At 46.9% G+C, this 16290-nt stretch overlaps 1 protein-coding gene across 4 annotated transcripts in view; it reads left to right on the forward strand.

Annotated features, from left to right (window-relative positions):
- Positions 1-426: 426 nt before the first annotated feature.
- LRRC8D (leucine rich repeat containing 8 VRAC subunit D) overlaps positions 427-16290 on the forward strand; it is a 120233-nt gene continuing 104369 nt past the window's right edge. Inside the window, exon 1 of one of the 4 annotated variants that reach the window (XM_059375346.1) lies at positions 427-1311. The gene's annotated coding sequence lies outside the window, so the exon portion shown is untranslated. Of the gene's footprint in view, positions 1312-1390; positions 1760-1947; positions 2209-16290 lie in introns of those variants that run through there. The other 3 variants (XM_059375349.1, XM_059375347.1, XM_059375348.1) reach the window with 3 other exon arrangements.

The raw sequence follows: 16290 nt of genomic DNA on the forward strand, positions 1-16290 counted from the left end.
TTGCTGTATCCGAACACACACCTTCCTGAGTACCCCCATCGCATTTTGTGTAGCATGTTTACAAAGAACACTCGAACACTGAGTAAATGCTGATCGAACATTCGCTGACATGGAGGGATCCTGATCCAGATGAAACTTCCCATTGTTCACAGAAAAGGGTGGATTCCGACAAAAGGAGATACTGAAGGATTGGCTGGAACCATTTGCTTTGTTATAAACCAACAATTCCAAATCTCCCCCGGCCTTATTTCTTTATTCCTGCTTCTCCCCACCCACGAGAAAGAAGGGAAATCCATTTCGATTTTAAAACAAAAAACAAGAGGGAAAACTATCAGGTTGGAAAACACCTCTTTGCAGAGGACAACCTTTCATCTGTCTGCTTCAGACACAAGACAATTCTAGCAAAAAAGAATGGGGAAAAAAAAGAGTAGAGTCGGATTAAGACAAGAACGGACTCTCCAATGTATCTTTAATAGCAGAGACGGAATAAACGAGGCTGGGAAGCTACTCGTGCCAAGATAAAGTTGTGACTGCCCCAGATCCGAGGCAAGTACTTTCTCCTTGGGTTGGAAGCTGCTTAAATGACTTTTACGCAACTTCCCCCCCTACCATTTCATTGCCTTTCACGTTAGGTCTTAATATCAGAGTTTGAGTCAAAAGGATAGACCCAGGAAGGGCGAAGGTTGCTGACCTTGCCCCACTCCTGCCAGGGGACAGCGGCTGCCTGGCGCGGCGCCGTGTTCAGGTAGGCGCTTGACAGGTAAGTCTTTCGGCGACTAGCGATCTTCCCCGCCCCATGCACCTGCTTGGCGTCTGGCAGCCTCTAGCCGCGGGTCCCGGATCCTGGGCCACCTAACCTGCCGCGCAGCCCCCTCGGGAGAGGCCGGCCAGCTGCGGGCGCGGCCGGGCGGCCGGGGGAAAGCGCTCGCTGTCACATGGAGGCCCAGGCCCGCCCCATTGGCTGCGGCCGAGCCAGTCGCGGCGCTCGCTGGCTGCGGTTGGTCCCGGAGCTGCAGCGCCTGCACGGGCCCGGAGTCCATGTTACGCTTTGTCTAATTCCCCCCGTTACAGAGTCATGTGCTGCTGCTCCCGTCGCCGCCGCTGCCGCCGCCCGTGGTGCCCCGGCTCCTCCGCCGCGCTTCGAGGTGGCAGCCGCGGGCGGGGCCTCGGGAGCAGGGTCCAGGGCGCCGCGCGCCTTCGCCGCCCCGGCGCGTCCCGGTGCAGCCGCCGCCCGCCGCAGGTGATGCCGCCACCTCCCGCCTCAGCATAAGCCGTGGCTCGGCGGCCAGGCTGCTCGGGCTGCCCCCCAAGGTTGGTGCGCGCCTCCCCGGGGCCGTGGCCGGGGCCGCGCAAGTGGGAGCCGCCCCGGAGGCGAAGCGCGCCCCTTCCCCGGCGCAGGCGTCCTGCCCCGCGGCGGGCGCTGAGGCTGCGGCCGGGAACTCGCAGCGAGGGGCGGGGGCCGGGAACGGGGGGGACGCGGGCGGCGCGCGGGTCTCCCGTCTACGACCGCTCCGGCCGGGAAGATTGTGCCGCTCCCCGCAAGCTGGAGCGGCAAGCGCCGCGGACGCCTGGGCCGGCGGCGGTATACCCCGGGAGAGGAGGGTGCGGGCTGCCCCTCTTCGGCTCCCCCTCGCGCGCGCTCCCTCCTCTCGCCCCCGTCCGTGCAGTCGGGAGGGCGGGGAGACCCGGTTTCGGCTCCGCCGATTCCTCCTGGAGGTGGGTGTCTGGTGTCTGGCCTTGCTGGCCCGGAGCCCAGAAGGTGAGCCCTTTAACTTCTCCCGAAACGCCTCCCCCGCGCCTGCTTCCCGCGCCGGGTGGGTTGGGCGGGGAATGAGGGCAGCGCCCCGCCCCCCGCGCCGGAGGGAGGGAGCTGGGGGCCCGCAGGTGCACCCTGCCCGCCGCGGGCCATCTCCGGGTTGGGTACTGGTATAATCCGCTTCTAGCTTGTTTGAAGGCGTGGGCACTTGGGAACTGGACTTCTTGCTCGTATCCTGGCGAGGGGCTTGGGAAGGAGGGTTGGGGGAAGTTGCTTCCTGGAGGGTTGATAGAGGCCTTCCTCTTAATGTCCCCCCTAATTTGGGGTATCCTTTAGGGATAAAGAAATTAGGGTTTGGGCTTTAGGTGGGCTGTTTTTTGTTTTTTGTTTTTGTGTTTCTTAAAAAGCCAGCCGCAGTGAAGAAGAGCTGCTGCAGGTTCGAGGGAGGAGAGGTAGGTCCCTGCTGTAGAGGAAGAGGTGGGGATTTGTGGTCCCAAGGAGCACGCAGTTGGGGGGCTGTGTGGCAGAAGGTGTGTGTGGGGGGTATGGTTTCAGGAAAGAAAGAAACGCAAAGGTGATAGGGAGCGAGCACTCAAGAGGTAGGCAGAAAGATGGAGAATAGATACTGGGGAGTCCTAGCCAACTGCGGGGCCCAACTTGAGCTTCTTGGACTCATACATGGCTTCCTCTGCTTTGCGGAGTTTCTCCTTTCCTCTTCCTTGAATTTGAAAAATATTTTTTGTTAAGCAGAGAAAGCTCTGAGGACCTATTTTGAAAGAGCTACAGGAGTAAGGAGAGAGCTGACTCCTGGGAACTTTCCCTAGCTCTGATAATAAAATTCCACTCCGGCATCGTTTATTGAGCACCTATTTTGGGTTCTCTGCTGGACTTTGGAAGAGTCTCGATAGGCAAGGCATTGCTGTCTGCAGTAATGGTGAGGGCTGTTTATCTCAAAAACAACCAAAGGGCACTTTTAAGTGCCAAGGATGACAGTGATTCAGACCTTCCCCCCACAGCTTCTGGGACCTCTGCTTTTTACTAACCCGTGGGAAGAATCCTGCACCATAACGGATAAATGAGGTCTTTAGACAACATTTCTTTTTTATTGTCCACAAATACTGACCAAACACCTACCATCAGCTAGGAAAGGGCTCGAGTTGTCGCTTCTCCTGTCTTCCACACCAGTTGACTGAAAGACTCTTAAAATGCCAAAGCGAGAGAGGAAAGATCCTGAGATGAGCTAAAGTAAGGATCCAGCAAAGTCAATTTGGAGTGTTTGATCTCTGTAGGTTAGGAAGGGAGCCTCCCATAAAATGATTAAGTAATCCCTGGAGCTGGTGGTGGGGGGGGGGAGGCGGGGAAGGATTCCAAATCATGAATTGGCATTGGTTTACTTTTGTATTTGAACATTTGATCTTAGATTTGTCTCGTTTTTATTGAGGGTGTGCGTGTGTGTACTTCGTTGATTAAAACTTAACACATTAGCAGGTAGAGCGGAGACTGTCCTTAGATGACCGGTTCCCCCAGTCTCTTCTGTTAGTGGATGATGCAAGGAACAGGGGAAGTATGGAGCCATCTTCGAATCTTTTCCTCCTTGCCGAGGTTTACAGAATTTAAAAAAACTTGGTCAAAACTTGGCCTTTTCCCCTTAACATTGATATTGTGCTGAGCTTTTTTTGATTAATTTCACAATATTTTGATGTGTTTGTCCTGTCCCAGTAGCTGAATTGTTTTGATAGCTCTATGATGGAAGTTAGACTTGGTTCAATCCCAGCTGGGTAGGTAGATTGGCACTATGTATGAAAAAGTCAAACTTTTGTTCAGACTGTGTACTCATGATCACAGATGTTCTTGAAATGGTAGATGGTAAGGGATTTCATGTATTTTCCATGTGTAATTGGAGCTGATGTTTGCCATTCTAAGAAATACCAATCGGTATTTATTGAGCGCCAGCAGCAAACAGAGAAACAGAGTGGGTGCTGCCGTTCCTTAACAAGGAAGGAGAGGATTTGTGTACAAATAGAGGACCAGTAAGACAGGTACAGGTGAGGACACCACCAGAAGCAAAGGATTATTTTTTTCTAAATGTCAAGGAATAGTGGAATGGAAAGGGTTTTTTGGAGCCAGAACAAAGTGTTGTGTGCTTTGGGGAAAGGGGAAGGAGCATGTATTAAGGGGAAGCAATGAGCTTTGTCACAAGTCACAGATAGTAAATAGGTTTGCCTGGCTAGAGCAGAGAACATGACTGATGACGGTGGGGAGAATCTAGTTAGTGGAAAACTTGAACCACAGGTCAGTGCTGTTAATCATTTGCCTCAAAAAGAGTAGTTCTCAACAAGGGGTGATTTTGCCTCCCAGCAAACATTTGGCAATGTCCGGAGACATTGTTTGTTGTTTTTTGGGTTTTTTTTTGGGTTGGAGTCATAGCTGGGAGACAGGTGCTACTGACATCTAATGGATAGTAGCTGAACATCCCTCCTGCCATGCCCAGGACAGCCCCCACTCCAAAGAATTATCCTGGCAAAAAGTCAGTAGTGCCAGGGTTGAGAAACCATGCTCTAACACTAACCAGAAAGGTTACCATGAAGTGAAGTTACATCTCAGAATAGGCCTTGAAGGAGGTGGTTCTTGACGTGTGAGGAGGGATGTCAAGGTTGGGAAGCCAATCTAGGAGATTTCTCCTGTGCTCAGGCCTGAAGTGATTAGGATCTGGGCAAAACATAATCAGAGGAAAGGGGCATTTTCAAGGGATCGTGGCAGATGAGCCACGGCAGTGAAATACTGGGTAGGTGGGGAATCACAGACTCAGAATTGGAATTTGAGAGGTCCTGGTCTAACTTCTTTAGTAAATTCTCACACTTGCTAGGCAGCCTCTATTTAACCATCCTTAGAAACCGGGAACTCTGTACTTATGAGGACATGCTCTTGTATCTTTGAACTATGTATGATAATTATTTGAGTTGAAGACTGCCTCCTGGAAACTTCCCACATCATCAGGACAGCCCTTTGACATCTTTCACAAAGACAGTATGATGTATCCTTCCCCTTTTCTCAGTGCAAAATAGTCCACTTCTTTTCATAGTCCTGTGTGGGACATGGTTTCTAGATGTCTTATCTGTCAGCTTCTCTCATGGAGGGTAACAGTGTCTGGAATTGAATGCAATAATTGAAATATGTTCTGGTCAACAAAGAGTACAGTCAGACCACTATTTACTGAAACCAAGGCATAAGCATCTGATTACTGCAATTTATACTCACAAAACTCCTTTTTTTTTTTTTAATAGCACATAGCTAATACAGATCCATGTATAAATTCTGTCCAAATAGTCAAAACATCCTGACACTCTGTTGTGTGAGCTGCTCTATCCCTGTATTCATTGGGCAGATTTTTGTATGTGTGTGAAATCAAATGGAAGTTTTTTGGGTTTTGTCCATATTCGGTGCTATCCTATTTATTTTAGTCCAGTCTGAAGATCTTTGAGATTTTCAAATCTTTCTTCTGCCTTCTAATCCTGTGAGAGAGGAGTAGAGGATGACTTTGCCAAAAGCTTTGTAGCCACTTGTATTAATACTGTTCACAACCCAGTAATTTGGCACTATTAGTCCTATTCTGGACCTGGGATGCTGAGTGATGGAAGTGAATTCCAGGGATTGATTGGCCCTTAGTTTAGGAGCTCCTGAGAAATCTGTGTTTGTGGTCAAACTGCATTGTACCCGTGATGCCCTTTTGAAATTAATTTGAGTCTGTTGCAAGATTCTGAAATCTGTACTCCATCCTCTGGGGTCTTTGTAATTCTGTTTAGACATCTGGAAGAGAATTTCTAACGTTCTGTGCAAATCTGAAGCTTGCCAGATCAGAGTTGCTTTTGAAATTTGTGAAGAGGTAAATAGGATAAGTGGTACTGGGAAAAAAATAAAACAAAAACACATGGACTTGGTTCCCACTCTGACCAAGCTTTTTTTTTTTCCTTTTCTTTTTGTTAATATGCCCAAGATAACTTCATTAGTGACAACTTTACATTTGGGAAGGAAAGGGGATTGGGGCTTAGAAACAAGCCTTTTCCCCCAGAATTGGGGTTTAGCTTGTCATTGGTATCATTGCATACTTACCAGATTTCACATGTCATCTCTGAAATGACATTAGGAATCACTATGCGCAGATGTCTTTCGAAGCAGGCAGTTCAGAGAGAGCTTAGTGCCAAGTTCTCTAAATGTACTAGATCTATCCAACAAACTAGATTTAAATAAATTATTTGTTTGCGATGGTAGCCATCCAACATTGAGAGCGCTAGAACAAAATCCCAGATCTCACAGCTAACGTGCACCTTCTTTGTCATAAATGTCCATTGTGCCCCTATCCCTTGCTGGTATGTTGCCTGCCCAGATGATCAGTCTGTTTACTCTCCCTTCCATTCTGGTCCACATGGAACAGCTGTCCCATGTCCTCTGGAGATGAGGGATATTCCTGAGAGAAGAGGGGATGTTTGTGAAGATAGGAGATTTCTTGAGAGAAGAAAATACAGGAAAACGCTTAGATACTGTCCTTTTATCCTATCAAGGGCTGTATCAAACATGAAGTCACCTTGGAATTAAGGATGTGATGTTCCGTTTGAATAGAAAGGTAGAATTTTACTGAAGGTATCAACACTTGAATTTCATAGATAAGAAAATCGAGGCCCAGGGGGGTGATGTGACTACCTATAGCTTACACAGGAGTGACAGAGCAGACATTAGAACTCATCCGCCTTAAAGACCACAAATAAAAGCTAAGGATAGAAAGATTTCTCCTCTGCTTGGAGGTGTGTAAACAGTGGGTCCCTCGGGCCTTATTTACATAATTGATCCAAAAGAAGGAGCACACAGTGGAATTTCTAGGTTTACAGATGACAGCAAGCTCTTCTGAATTATGAAATAACTAACCAATGGGGATTTCCTCCAGGGAAACCGTATTAGGGTATGTGAGTCATCAGAAGACTTGCCGGTGAGCTTCTCTCTGTGCGGTAGGAGGTCAGGTGCTAAGAAAGAAATTATGGAACTGTCAGAGGGTGGTGTTTTGGTGGCAAAACCCAGGAAGGGACTTTGAAAACACTTTCCACAGTGTTGTCCCAACTTGCTCTTGTAGATGAAAAAAGACAGGAAACACTAAGCTCTATCAAAAAGATTTTTTTGGGGAAAAAAAAAAAGCCATCATGGAAACCAAACAGAAAACAATCTTATTTGAATTTCCACGATCTTTGTTCAAAGCTGGGATGCCTGACTTTGGGAAAGACACTGGAGCCAGAACAACCAATGTAATGGTACCCAGAAAATGTAGACATTGCTGCTGGAATGGAAGTTCCAAAAGGACAGGGCCTTGCCTGTCTGCTTTCCTGATCAAAATACTGGGATTTTTGGTATCTGGGAAGAAGACAGGGAGATGTTATTGAAACCTGTGAAACCACAAGCTAAAGGGCAGAGGAACCTGGAGTGTTCACCAAATCCCAGGAAACCGGAATGTAGTTTGCCTGCCTCTTCTCTTGCTCCGGTTCTCTGTCAGCGTGATGAGGGCAGGGGCATATCTGTCTTGTTCTCCACAGATTTCCTAGTGTCTTGCTCATGGCAGGCCCTCCATTCATGTTTGTCCCCTGAAGGAACACCGGAAGAGGTGCACCTTACAGGTTTATAATACAGAAATCCAGGGTGAAGTCAAAAAATACGGCACCTGTTTTCCTCAGCCCTGCCTGGGTTTCATCTGAGTCAGTCTGGGGAATATTTTGATGTTACTTGAGCCCCAGGTATTGAATCAAAATCTCTGGGTGTGGAGTTTCATTTTGAAAAGAGCTCTCTCTGCCGTCAAGTGATTCCATATGTAGAGCCGAGAGTGAGAACCACTGTCTTACAGAGCTGTACCCAAAGGCTGGATACTGACTGAGACACTCTCAGAAAGGTTTCAAAACACTGGAGGCTGACAGGCTCACAGTTCGTTACCAAGACAGACACGGAGCTCTGTGGATACATCTGTATCCTTGGAAGGTGATGACCAAGACACCGGATGGTTCACAGTGTGGCCATTCGTGCCTCCATGAGGTGCTGCGCCCTGCACTGGATGGCGTAATGGGGCCAACTGGAAGTCTGTTTCCAGCGGGCGCGCATGGTGAGAGTTGCCCTAGCCTATGGGGAAAGAAAATAATGATGACAATGCAGCTTTTCAGTTTTGATTTTAATGCTGTGTTTCCTCAATTCAAAAGGTCTTTAAAAAAATGTTGGGTTCTTCCTACTTTGAGGTATTAATTTTTTTCCTCTTGTGAAGAATGGTGATATTGTGGTTTTTCGGGTCATTTCTTGGTCACCGAAGCCCTGGCAATTTTATGATAGTCTTCCTTTTGGATTTTACTAGTTTGAAATCAAGTCTGGGAACTACCACTGCTCTGAGGCTTTCAAGACGTCCGTATTCACCTGTGGACATCTCCTGCTGGGCCAGGTTCACGCAGTCAACGTTAGATTCCATTATGAACATTTCTTAAAACCCTTCTTACTTTCCTCTTCTGCTTGCTGGTAATAGTTAGGAACATTGCCAGAGAAGGCTTCACTTCCCCAGCAACCCATAAATTCCTTTGCTGAAATCTCAGCGTCAACAGATTACCAACACTGCAGTGAATTCTACAAAGCGGGAGAAGAAAGGAAGTGCAAGACAGCCGTTCTCTCTGAAGGATGTTGATCACCAGAAAGCTGCCTCTCCAGATCTCATGCAGTGGAGACAGGACAGACTTATGCCCAGCACATTAGACGTGAAGTACCATCAGTCAAAATTTTCATCACTGATTGTTCCAAGCTTAGTTCTGAGAAGTATTTGAAAATTAAAATTCATTGGAAAATGGTATCCATGACGCTACCCTACCGAATAAGCTTTTATAGTCAATTTATTATCAGATATAGCTAGGTTTTTTTTTTAAGCTGGTCAAGAAGCAATTGGACAATTTTTGGAATACCCCAAATTAATACTAATAACTGTTTATTAGGTATTTCTTGCTTGTCCAAACCTTTGCCTTGGAATTTACATGCATTCTTATTCAATTCTCAGAGCAATCCTGAGTGGAAAGTGGACTACTCCCGCCTTACAGATGAGGTAACTGAGGCTTGCGAGGTTATGTGGTTTGCAAAAAACAAATGAATGAACAAAAACAGATGGTGGAGGTGGAATTTGAAGCTACTTTTGTCGTTTCAAAGCCCGTTCTCTTATCTGCTGTTCTCATGTCTCTTTGATTTCTCTCTGTTCATTTCATGATACCTATTCATATTCTTGGCAGAAAAAAACAGAGAGAGAGAGAATGGGATTTTGAGGTATAGAGGGACCTTCCAACCTGTCTGGGTCGTGCTCCTCATTCAGGGATGAGATCTGAACCTGGCACCTCAGGCGGTGAAGAGGAGTGCGTAGTGGCACTGGGGTCTCCAGGCTTCCGGGCCAGTGTTCTCACCAGTGCACAGCGTTTTCAAAAATACAAGCCAGCGTAAAACCACTTGAGGGTAAGTTGATCCTGGAACAGAGAGGGTATTTTAAAATCACTTGTTCTGGTGACTTTTCTAGTCTGTTCTCTTGTCACCAGTGTTGGCTATGGAATGCCACTTGTAGTGGTATATGTCGTAGGAATTTACTCCTCCTCGGGAGATGTGACCTTACAGCAACTGCTGTGCGTAAATATATACAGACATAGCTGGTGTTTATAAGGGGTTGCCTCCAAGTGCTTGAGAAACTCATGCCATAGCAAACATATGCAGGGAAACAATAAAGAATCCTATCTGTGTCCTGTAAATAAACAATGAATTCGTCACTATCCATATACCTAGATCACATATTTATACTCCATTCATAGATTTATTCTGCTCAAGTATTATCATTTCAAGGGAGTGAATTCATTCTGTTAGACTTTCTACTTCAGCGGTTTTATTTTTCACACTAACATTTTAGCCAATAATGAAGTACAAGTCAGAAGATGGTCTGCGGTGTTAATACAGCTTGCACAAATGCACCCCAGTCCCACGCACACACGCCCAGAGAGGGAGGGATGCTTTTCTCTCTCTTTAACCTAGTTCTTTTCAGATGTCTTTCTATTATGGTACATTTTCTTCTCTCTTAGTTCTTTCTCTTATACGTTATTTCTGCATGGCAAATGCTGTACGTAGCCGAAACTTTGTAATCCTATCTGTAGTTTCTGCACCAACCAGAAGGAGCCTTAGTGTTGGGAGGCCAGCTCTGCCCTAGGGTCTCAAAACAAACGCCAGGCACCACCTCAAGTGGGCCTCACAGAGGACGATCTGTGGCAGCTGGTCCTCAGCCTCCGGGTAGGGTGATCAGGAGGGAGTGGGGTAGACATGGGCTGAACTAAAAAGTGCAGGTCTGTCTAAAGGGGCTCTGTTTAGCTGATCTGTTCAGCAGCCAATTGTTGCCATATGGGAATGTGGGCAGGTCTTGCCAGATCTTCTGATTTTTCACTGTAAACCAGAAAGCTGGATTATTACTTTAAAATCTCCTGATTTTAAAAGATTGGCTAACTCAACATTTTAAATGAGAACTTCCTACAGACCAAACAAAATGGCTTTGTGGGCTGGATACCTAAAGCCTGTAAGCTTTAGGTCCTTAGAGATAGAGAGCGCTTAGTGGCCAAGTAAACAGAAGCCTGGGATGTGAGTAAAAGTGCAGTACCCTTGGACAATCAGTTTAAATGGAAACAGATCAGAACTTGATTTCATTGTTCTCTGCACCCCCTCCCCCATACACACACAAAGCAGAAAAACAACAGCAATAACAAAAATCCCCCAAAGCCCCATACTTGTAATGGTGACAATTAATGCCCTTTAAATTTGTTACGCTATATTTCTGGAATGAATGCATTTGAAGCCTTATCTTGCTTGAGGAGTAGTAGATTCAGTGACAAACTCATAGTTTGGGAATGAGGCATGGAGGCCTGGGTAGGCAGAGGGGGCAGGTGGACCAGGAGTAGAAAACGAGAGGTAAGCGCCAGTTGGAGGTAAAGAAAGATCATCTACCCTCCGAAGATATGGAAGAGGAGCATTTCTTTGTATCTCAAACTCGATCTGGGGTAATAGGAAGCAGAGGGCGAGACAAGTAGAGTCCTTACAGGAGAAAGGGAGAATTGTGACCCGATAAATATTTAGAAGTAGGATAGAATCCATGTGGGTGGGCAGAGAGCCATTATGTTGCCGTTCCTCCTGGGAGCGCATTAATTTGTGTTGTGGCTCCTGCAAAAGGAGAATTGGAGTGGAAAGGAAGGGAAAGGGTTCCCCTCCCAAAGGAGCATACAGAGGCAGGAAAGAAGAGACTACAGAGTGGCTGATAACCAAAAGGAAGCCAGGAGAGCTGGCAAATGTCTGCCCTGCAGAAAGTTGGCTGGGTTCGCTGCAAACCGCATTTGCAGCCGCGTCCGAGGGGTCTGCCCGGCAGCCCCCAGCTCCCATGGGGCTCTGGACACCAGCTTATTTTGCTTGTGGAGGGCTGCTGTGCGCCGCACGACTAGGAGCGGCCCCCACGGTCCCTTTGTGTGAAGTCAGTGGCCGCAGGACTGCGTCTGCCCGGTCGGCGCGCTGTTGGGGAGCCGTGGAGGCTGGGTTTCTGCCCCTGCTCCCTGGCGGGGTGCCCCTGTGCAGGGCACGACCTCAGACCCCTGCTGTGTGCCACTAGTGCAGCCGCCTTCAGCTGTATCTGCTCTTCTGGGGAAGAGCCTTCCTCGTTTCCGTGAGTGTTTTGTACAAACGCCTGCTCAGAGAGGAGGGGTTACTTGAGCAGACCCTCTTAGTAGCTGAGGCTAGACCTAGCCTGAGACGGGATTTTTAATAGCATTGTTCTCTTAATCATCCCAAGTGTAGCACATTGTTCCTGGAATTTCAGCATTTTCTGGGAAGGAAATCTTTTGATTCCTCAGCAGGTTTTATTCCAGTCCGTAGGACTGCCCTCCCTTCGTGAGCTGAACCGTGGCCCTCTCAGCTGGTGTAACTTTGGAATAAAAAATGCATTTTCAGAATAAAAAATGCATTTTTAAAAATGTGTGCCCCCCCCACATTAGTTAGTTTAAGGCAATGAAGGTCTTTGGTTTTTGTTTTTGTTTTTCATTATGGAAGCCAGTTTGCAGTATTGAGAGAATGGGTGCAGATTTCCTTGCACTATTGCTGGGAAGAAGAAGAATTCTTCAAATTCCACGTTTGGTCTTCCAGGGACTCTAGTCCACAGATGGAAATCCTGGAAGATCCTATCAGGAAGTGAAACCTGTAAATAATCTTTGTGCTGGTTTGGGGCATTATGGATAAACACATTTATATGAGAAGTCTTCTTGAACTTTCTTGTAAAATACACTTGCAGAACCCAATCTTAGAGAGGACTGCCATTCTGGAAATAATAGGACACACTTAGGTAGTACTCACGCCTGCAGGCACTGCTTGGAGCACTTTGCATGGAGTAACTCATTTGCTCCTGACCCACCCCCCCCCTCGCTGTGTAGCCTAGGGCACTGAAGCTGAGTTCTGCAGTCTGGCTGCACTTCCCCATGACCTTGAGTAGCTGAGGGACTCAGGGTCATACACCAGCAGTGGCCCAGCAGTGATGGGAACCCAAGCCCTTGGTGGCTTCAGGATCTGTGCTTGTGAGGACCACATTCTTGCCTCTCACACTCTGTCACAGGAAGGATCGCAGATTTGCTTTAGAAACTCCTTTGCTTCCCACATTACCTTTGCTTTAAAGTTAGGATCAAGATTGGCTTTGAAGAAAGAATGACAATGTTGCCCCTTCCCCAGTTGCTCCTCCCCAAACCAAATGAACACAGTTGTCAGGAGGCCGCTTCCATCCAGGAACAGAAAGCCACAGCTCGTCCTGGACCGGCCTGCCAGCACACCCCACAGATCCTCCTCAGGGCCGCCATCCGGGCCTCACTGCTGCTGACAGCCCTCACTCCTGGCACCAGAACTGTTTTTAAGAGCACAAAAATGGTTTTACCTTTACCTTTACAACTAGTGGATTTGGAGTGCTTCTGAGAACATTTTGAAAATCACGTTCCACACTGGTTGTAAGGCCGTGGGAGGTCCGTGCATCTGGAGCTTGAGGACTTGAGAGCTGGTGTTGGCCCTGGCTTCTCCTGATGGTGTGGCCTTGGATTTAGTTCATGTTGGGTTTCCTCTCCAGGGGGAATGATGGCGGGGATAGTAACAGCAGTGTGCCTGGTTTGAGGAAAAGCAGGTGCCGTTGGACAGGACAGTCATTTGTCCACAACAGTAGCCGCGTGTGTCAGGCAGTGAGGGGACCGGCGTGGCCTGTGTGAGCTGTGGCCATAATCTTCATCCATGGGTGAGTGGTAAGGGGGATGCTTGGAAGTACTAGGGAAGGCTTGTGTTGATTTGAAGGTCTTTCCTTTCCTGTTCGCTTCTACCTGTGTTACAGTGCGGACGATCGTGTGGGTGTCAACTCTGTTTCTGGCCTAAACTCCTTTCCCTTGGCTTTTCCCCCTCCTACTTTGGGCTCGCCTCCAGTTTGCCTACAAAGTGCTGTTTGTTGTCAGGGTGAAGCAGGCGATTCTCTGGGCAGCGACACTGTGGCTGCAGGCAGTCACTGTAGTTCAAAGCAGAAAGTCAGGCTGGAGTAGGAGGGACACTGACATGGCTTGTTCGTTAGAATTTTGTACAATCGTTTTTGAAGGAGGAAAGGAAGAGTAAGAGATGACTTGTCAATAGAAATATTATGAAATACCCTTCACGACAGAACAAAACTGGGTAAGGAGAAAGGGCATTAAGAAATCACTGCTTATTTGAAAGCAAATGCTTTTTGAGCATTGTGTCCTGCAGTTCATTCCTGTAGCTTAGGAAACAAAAATGAATAAGAAACGGTAATGAAAAGCTGTCCTCTCGGTGAATTTTTAGGTGGTCCATATCGAGCCCGACATTTTTCATGCCTTGTCTTCACTTCAGTCATGAAGGTGGATATCATTTATCATTGTTACATTTCAAAGATTACAAAATTGAGGCACAGTGTGTTTAAATAACCTACTAAATAAAAGGCCCTTACACTAAGGATTGCAGTGCTGGTTGTACCGAAAAGAACTACACTTGGAACCTGGATCTGTCCACTCAGTATAAAACATGAGTTATGGATGCCCCTGCTCTCAGCGGGGACACTGGCGTGCGGACAGTGCAGTACAGTTCCTCACAGCATCCACTGTATATGTGATAGCTCCTACGTGAGCTATATTTTTTTGGATGTTTGCTCAGAGGAAGGAGAGACTGATTTTTAATTGGAACGATCAGAGAAGGGGCACTTGGGTGGCTCAGTCGGTTAAGCATCTGCCTTCAGCTCAGGTCATGGTCCCAGGGTCCTGGGATGGAAGTCCCCCCCTACCCCCACCATTGGGCTCCCTGTTTGGTAGGGAGTCTGCTTCTCCCTCTGTTCCTTACCCTGTTTAGGCTTTCTCTCCCTCCCTCTCTCACTCTTTCTCAAATAAGTAAATCTTTAAAAAAAAAAAAAAAAAAAAGATCAGAGAAGATTTGACACACACAAAACTACTTCAGAAAATTAACTTGAGCAGGGCCTTAAATGGTGTAAAAGATGCTGACTGGTAGAGAAAGGGTGGCAGATTGAGGGGACACTGGGGCGGTGAAGTATGGAGATGCAAAAGCAGCATGTAATGTGTTTGGGGGTTGGTGCTCTGCCAGAAGGAGAGATGTGGGGAGAAAGGATAGCAGAAAAGCAGTTTGGGACAGATTTCAGAGGGCATGGATTGTCCTGCTAAGGAATTTGGACTTCATTCCATTGCCTTGGAAGATTATTCCACTAAAGGTTCATGAGAAGAGACATTGCTTGCTTCAGACTCTGACTTCAGCAACTCTGGTCGTGGCATGAAGGAAGGAGTAGAATGCAGCAGAGGTTTCCCCAGCGTGGCTGCACCTTAGGGTTCCCTGGGAGTTCAGAGGGACAGTTTCACAAATCGACTCCCAGCAGTGATTCTGATGGTGTGTGGCCTGGGCTGAGTGGCCGTGTTTATAAGGCCCTGCAGGTGTGTCTGAGTGCAGCCAGATCAAGCACTAGGTCCTGTGGGCATTGGGACATGGGGGATGGAGCCTGATTTTGGGTTTGTTATTGTTTGAATAATTTTTAAGCCGTGGGAGGGGGCCACTAATCAATGCTTGGGTAAGATAATTTTCACAACTTGGTCATTTTCACATACTTTACCTGTACATATGAAGAACGTAGTGTGGCTCTACTCTTTATGTCTTTGTGTTACATTTGCCTTTTCCCCTTTATTTAGAAGGAAATGGAATATGTAGGAATTCCTTGGTGATGGTTGATCGATGATCTCTCAGAGCATGAGTTCTAGAGTTCACTGCCTGGGGCAGGGTGACTAGAGGGCTCCCAGTTCTGTCCAGTCTCTTAGGAGTTGAATGAAATGCTGCTCACTTGTACATTTCCTGAACTTAAGCCATTTTTTCCCCAAGTGTTACAGACCTCTCTTACTCCCATTTCTTGAGTTCTAAATCAATTACTGACGTTTAAAGTATAATTTCTGCTGGGAAGGCAAAGAGCTCTACCAAGGGAGAAGCAATTTCTCAACATTAAAGAAATTAAATATTATAATTTATGCTTAGAAAAATAATGTTAGTCCAAGTTTTAGCTCTCGTCTCTCTTCCTTCTCTGCTGTTCTTTATCTTGCCGTGTCTTTGCAAACCATTCTCATGACCTTCTGCTTGTGTGGCATATTTGTAGTGGGGCCAGATTATACATACACCACTGACTTTTTCATCTGACCTCCAAATTCAGCCTTCGAGCCCCTTCGTTTCTTTGGATTTTGCTAACAAAATCTTCCTGTTGAAAGGAATATTATTTCTCATGGAACTTCACTGGTGGTGTGTGGAATAGGAGGATCATGCTTTTTGAAATTCAGACCTACAGTCCCCAAATTTTAAACGTACCCAGTTTGCCACTGCTTACTTTACTTAGCCCAGCCTTGGCATCTTAGGTCTAGAGGTGGTTAGTACCCATTGGACATCCTAGCCCCTCCCTGAAAATTAAAAGGAGCACAAAAATGAAACTGATTTTGCTTTTCTTTGCCTCTGTTAATTTAACGGATTCGGTCGGCTTGTCCTCATTTGGCCTTTTACACCTCCAAAATTAATGTTATGTGCACATTTGATTATAACAGAATGAGTGATTTCCGAATTACTTTTGAACACTGTTCCTTGTCGTTCTTTTCTTCATCATACTAGTACATGTAGCCAGTGTTTTTCTTTCTAGCCTGTTTAATGCCTGTGTGGTTCTTGTTGCCACATAAGTTTCAGTTGATTTAGTGATCCTGATTTCATGGGACACTGTATCAAATGCTTCAGGAAGATCAAAGTACATGGGGTTCATTGCATTCCTTTCCCTTGCTAACTCATTTGTGCCGTAGCCAGGCAGTCCTGGAGCCTTGCAATCCAGGATTCCACTCAAGGCAGGGAAGCAACTCTTCTTCCTGGCTTTTCCATTCTTTTCAGTATTCCTTTTTTTCAGCAACATGCAGCAGGGT

This window comes from Mustela nigripes, chromosome 14 (genome assembly GCF_022355385.1).
Source record: "Mustela nigripes isolate SB6536 chromosome 14, MUSNIG.SB6536, whole genome shotgun sequence".
NCBI lineage: Eukaryota > Metazoa > Chordata > Mammalia > Carnivora > Mustelidae > Mustela > Mustela nigripes.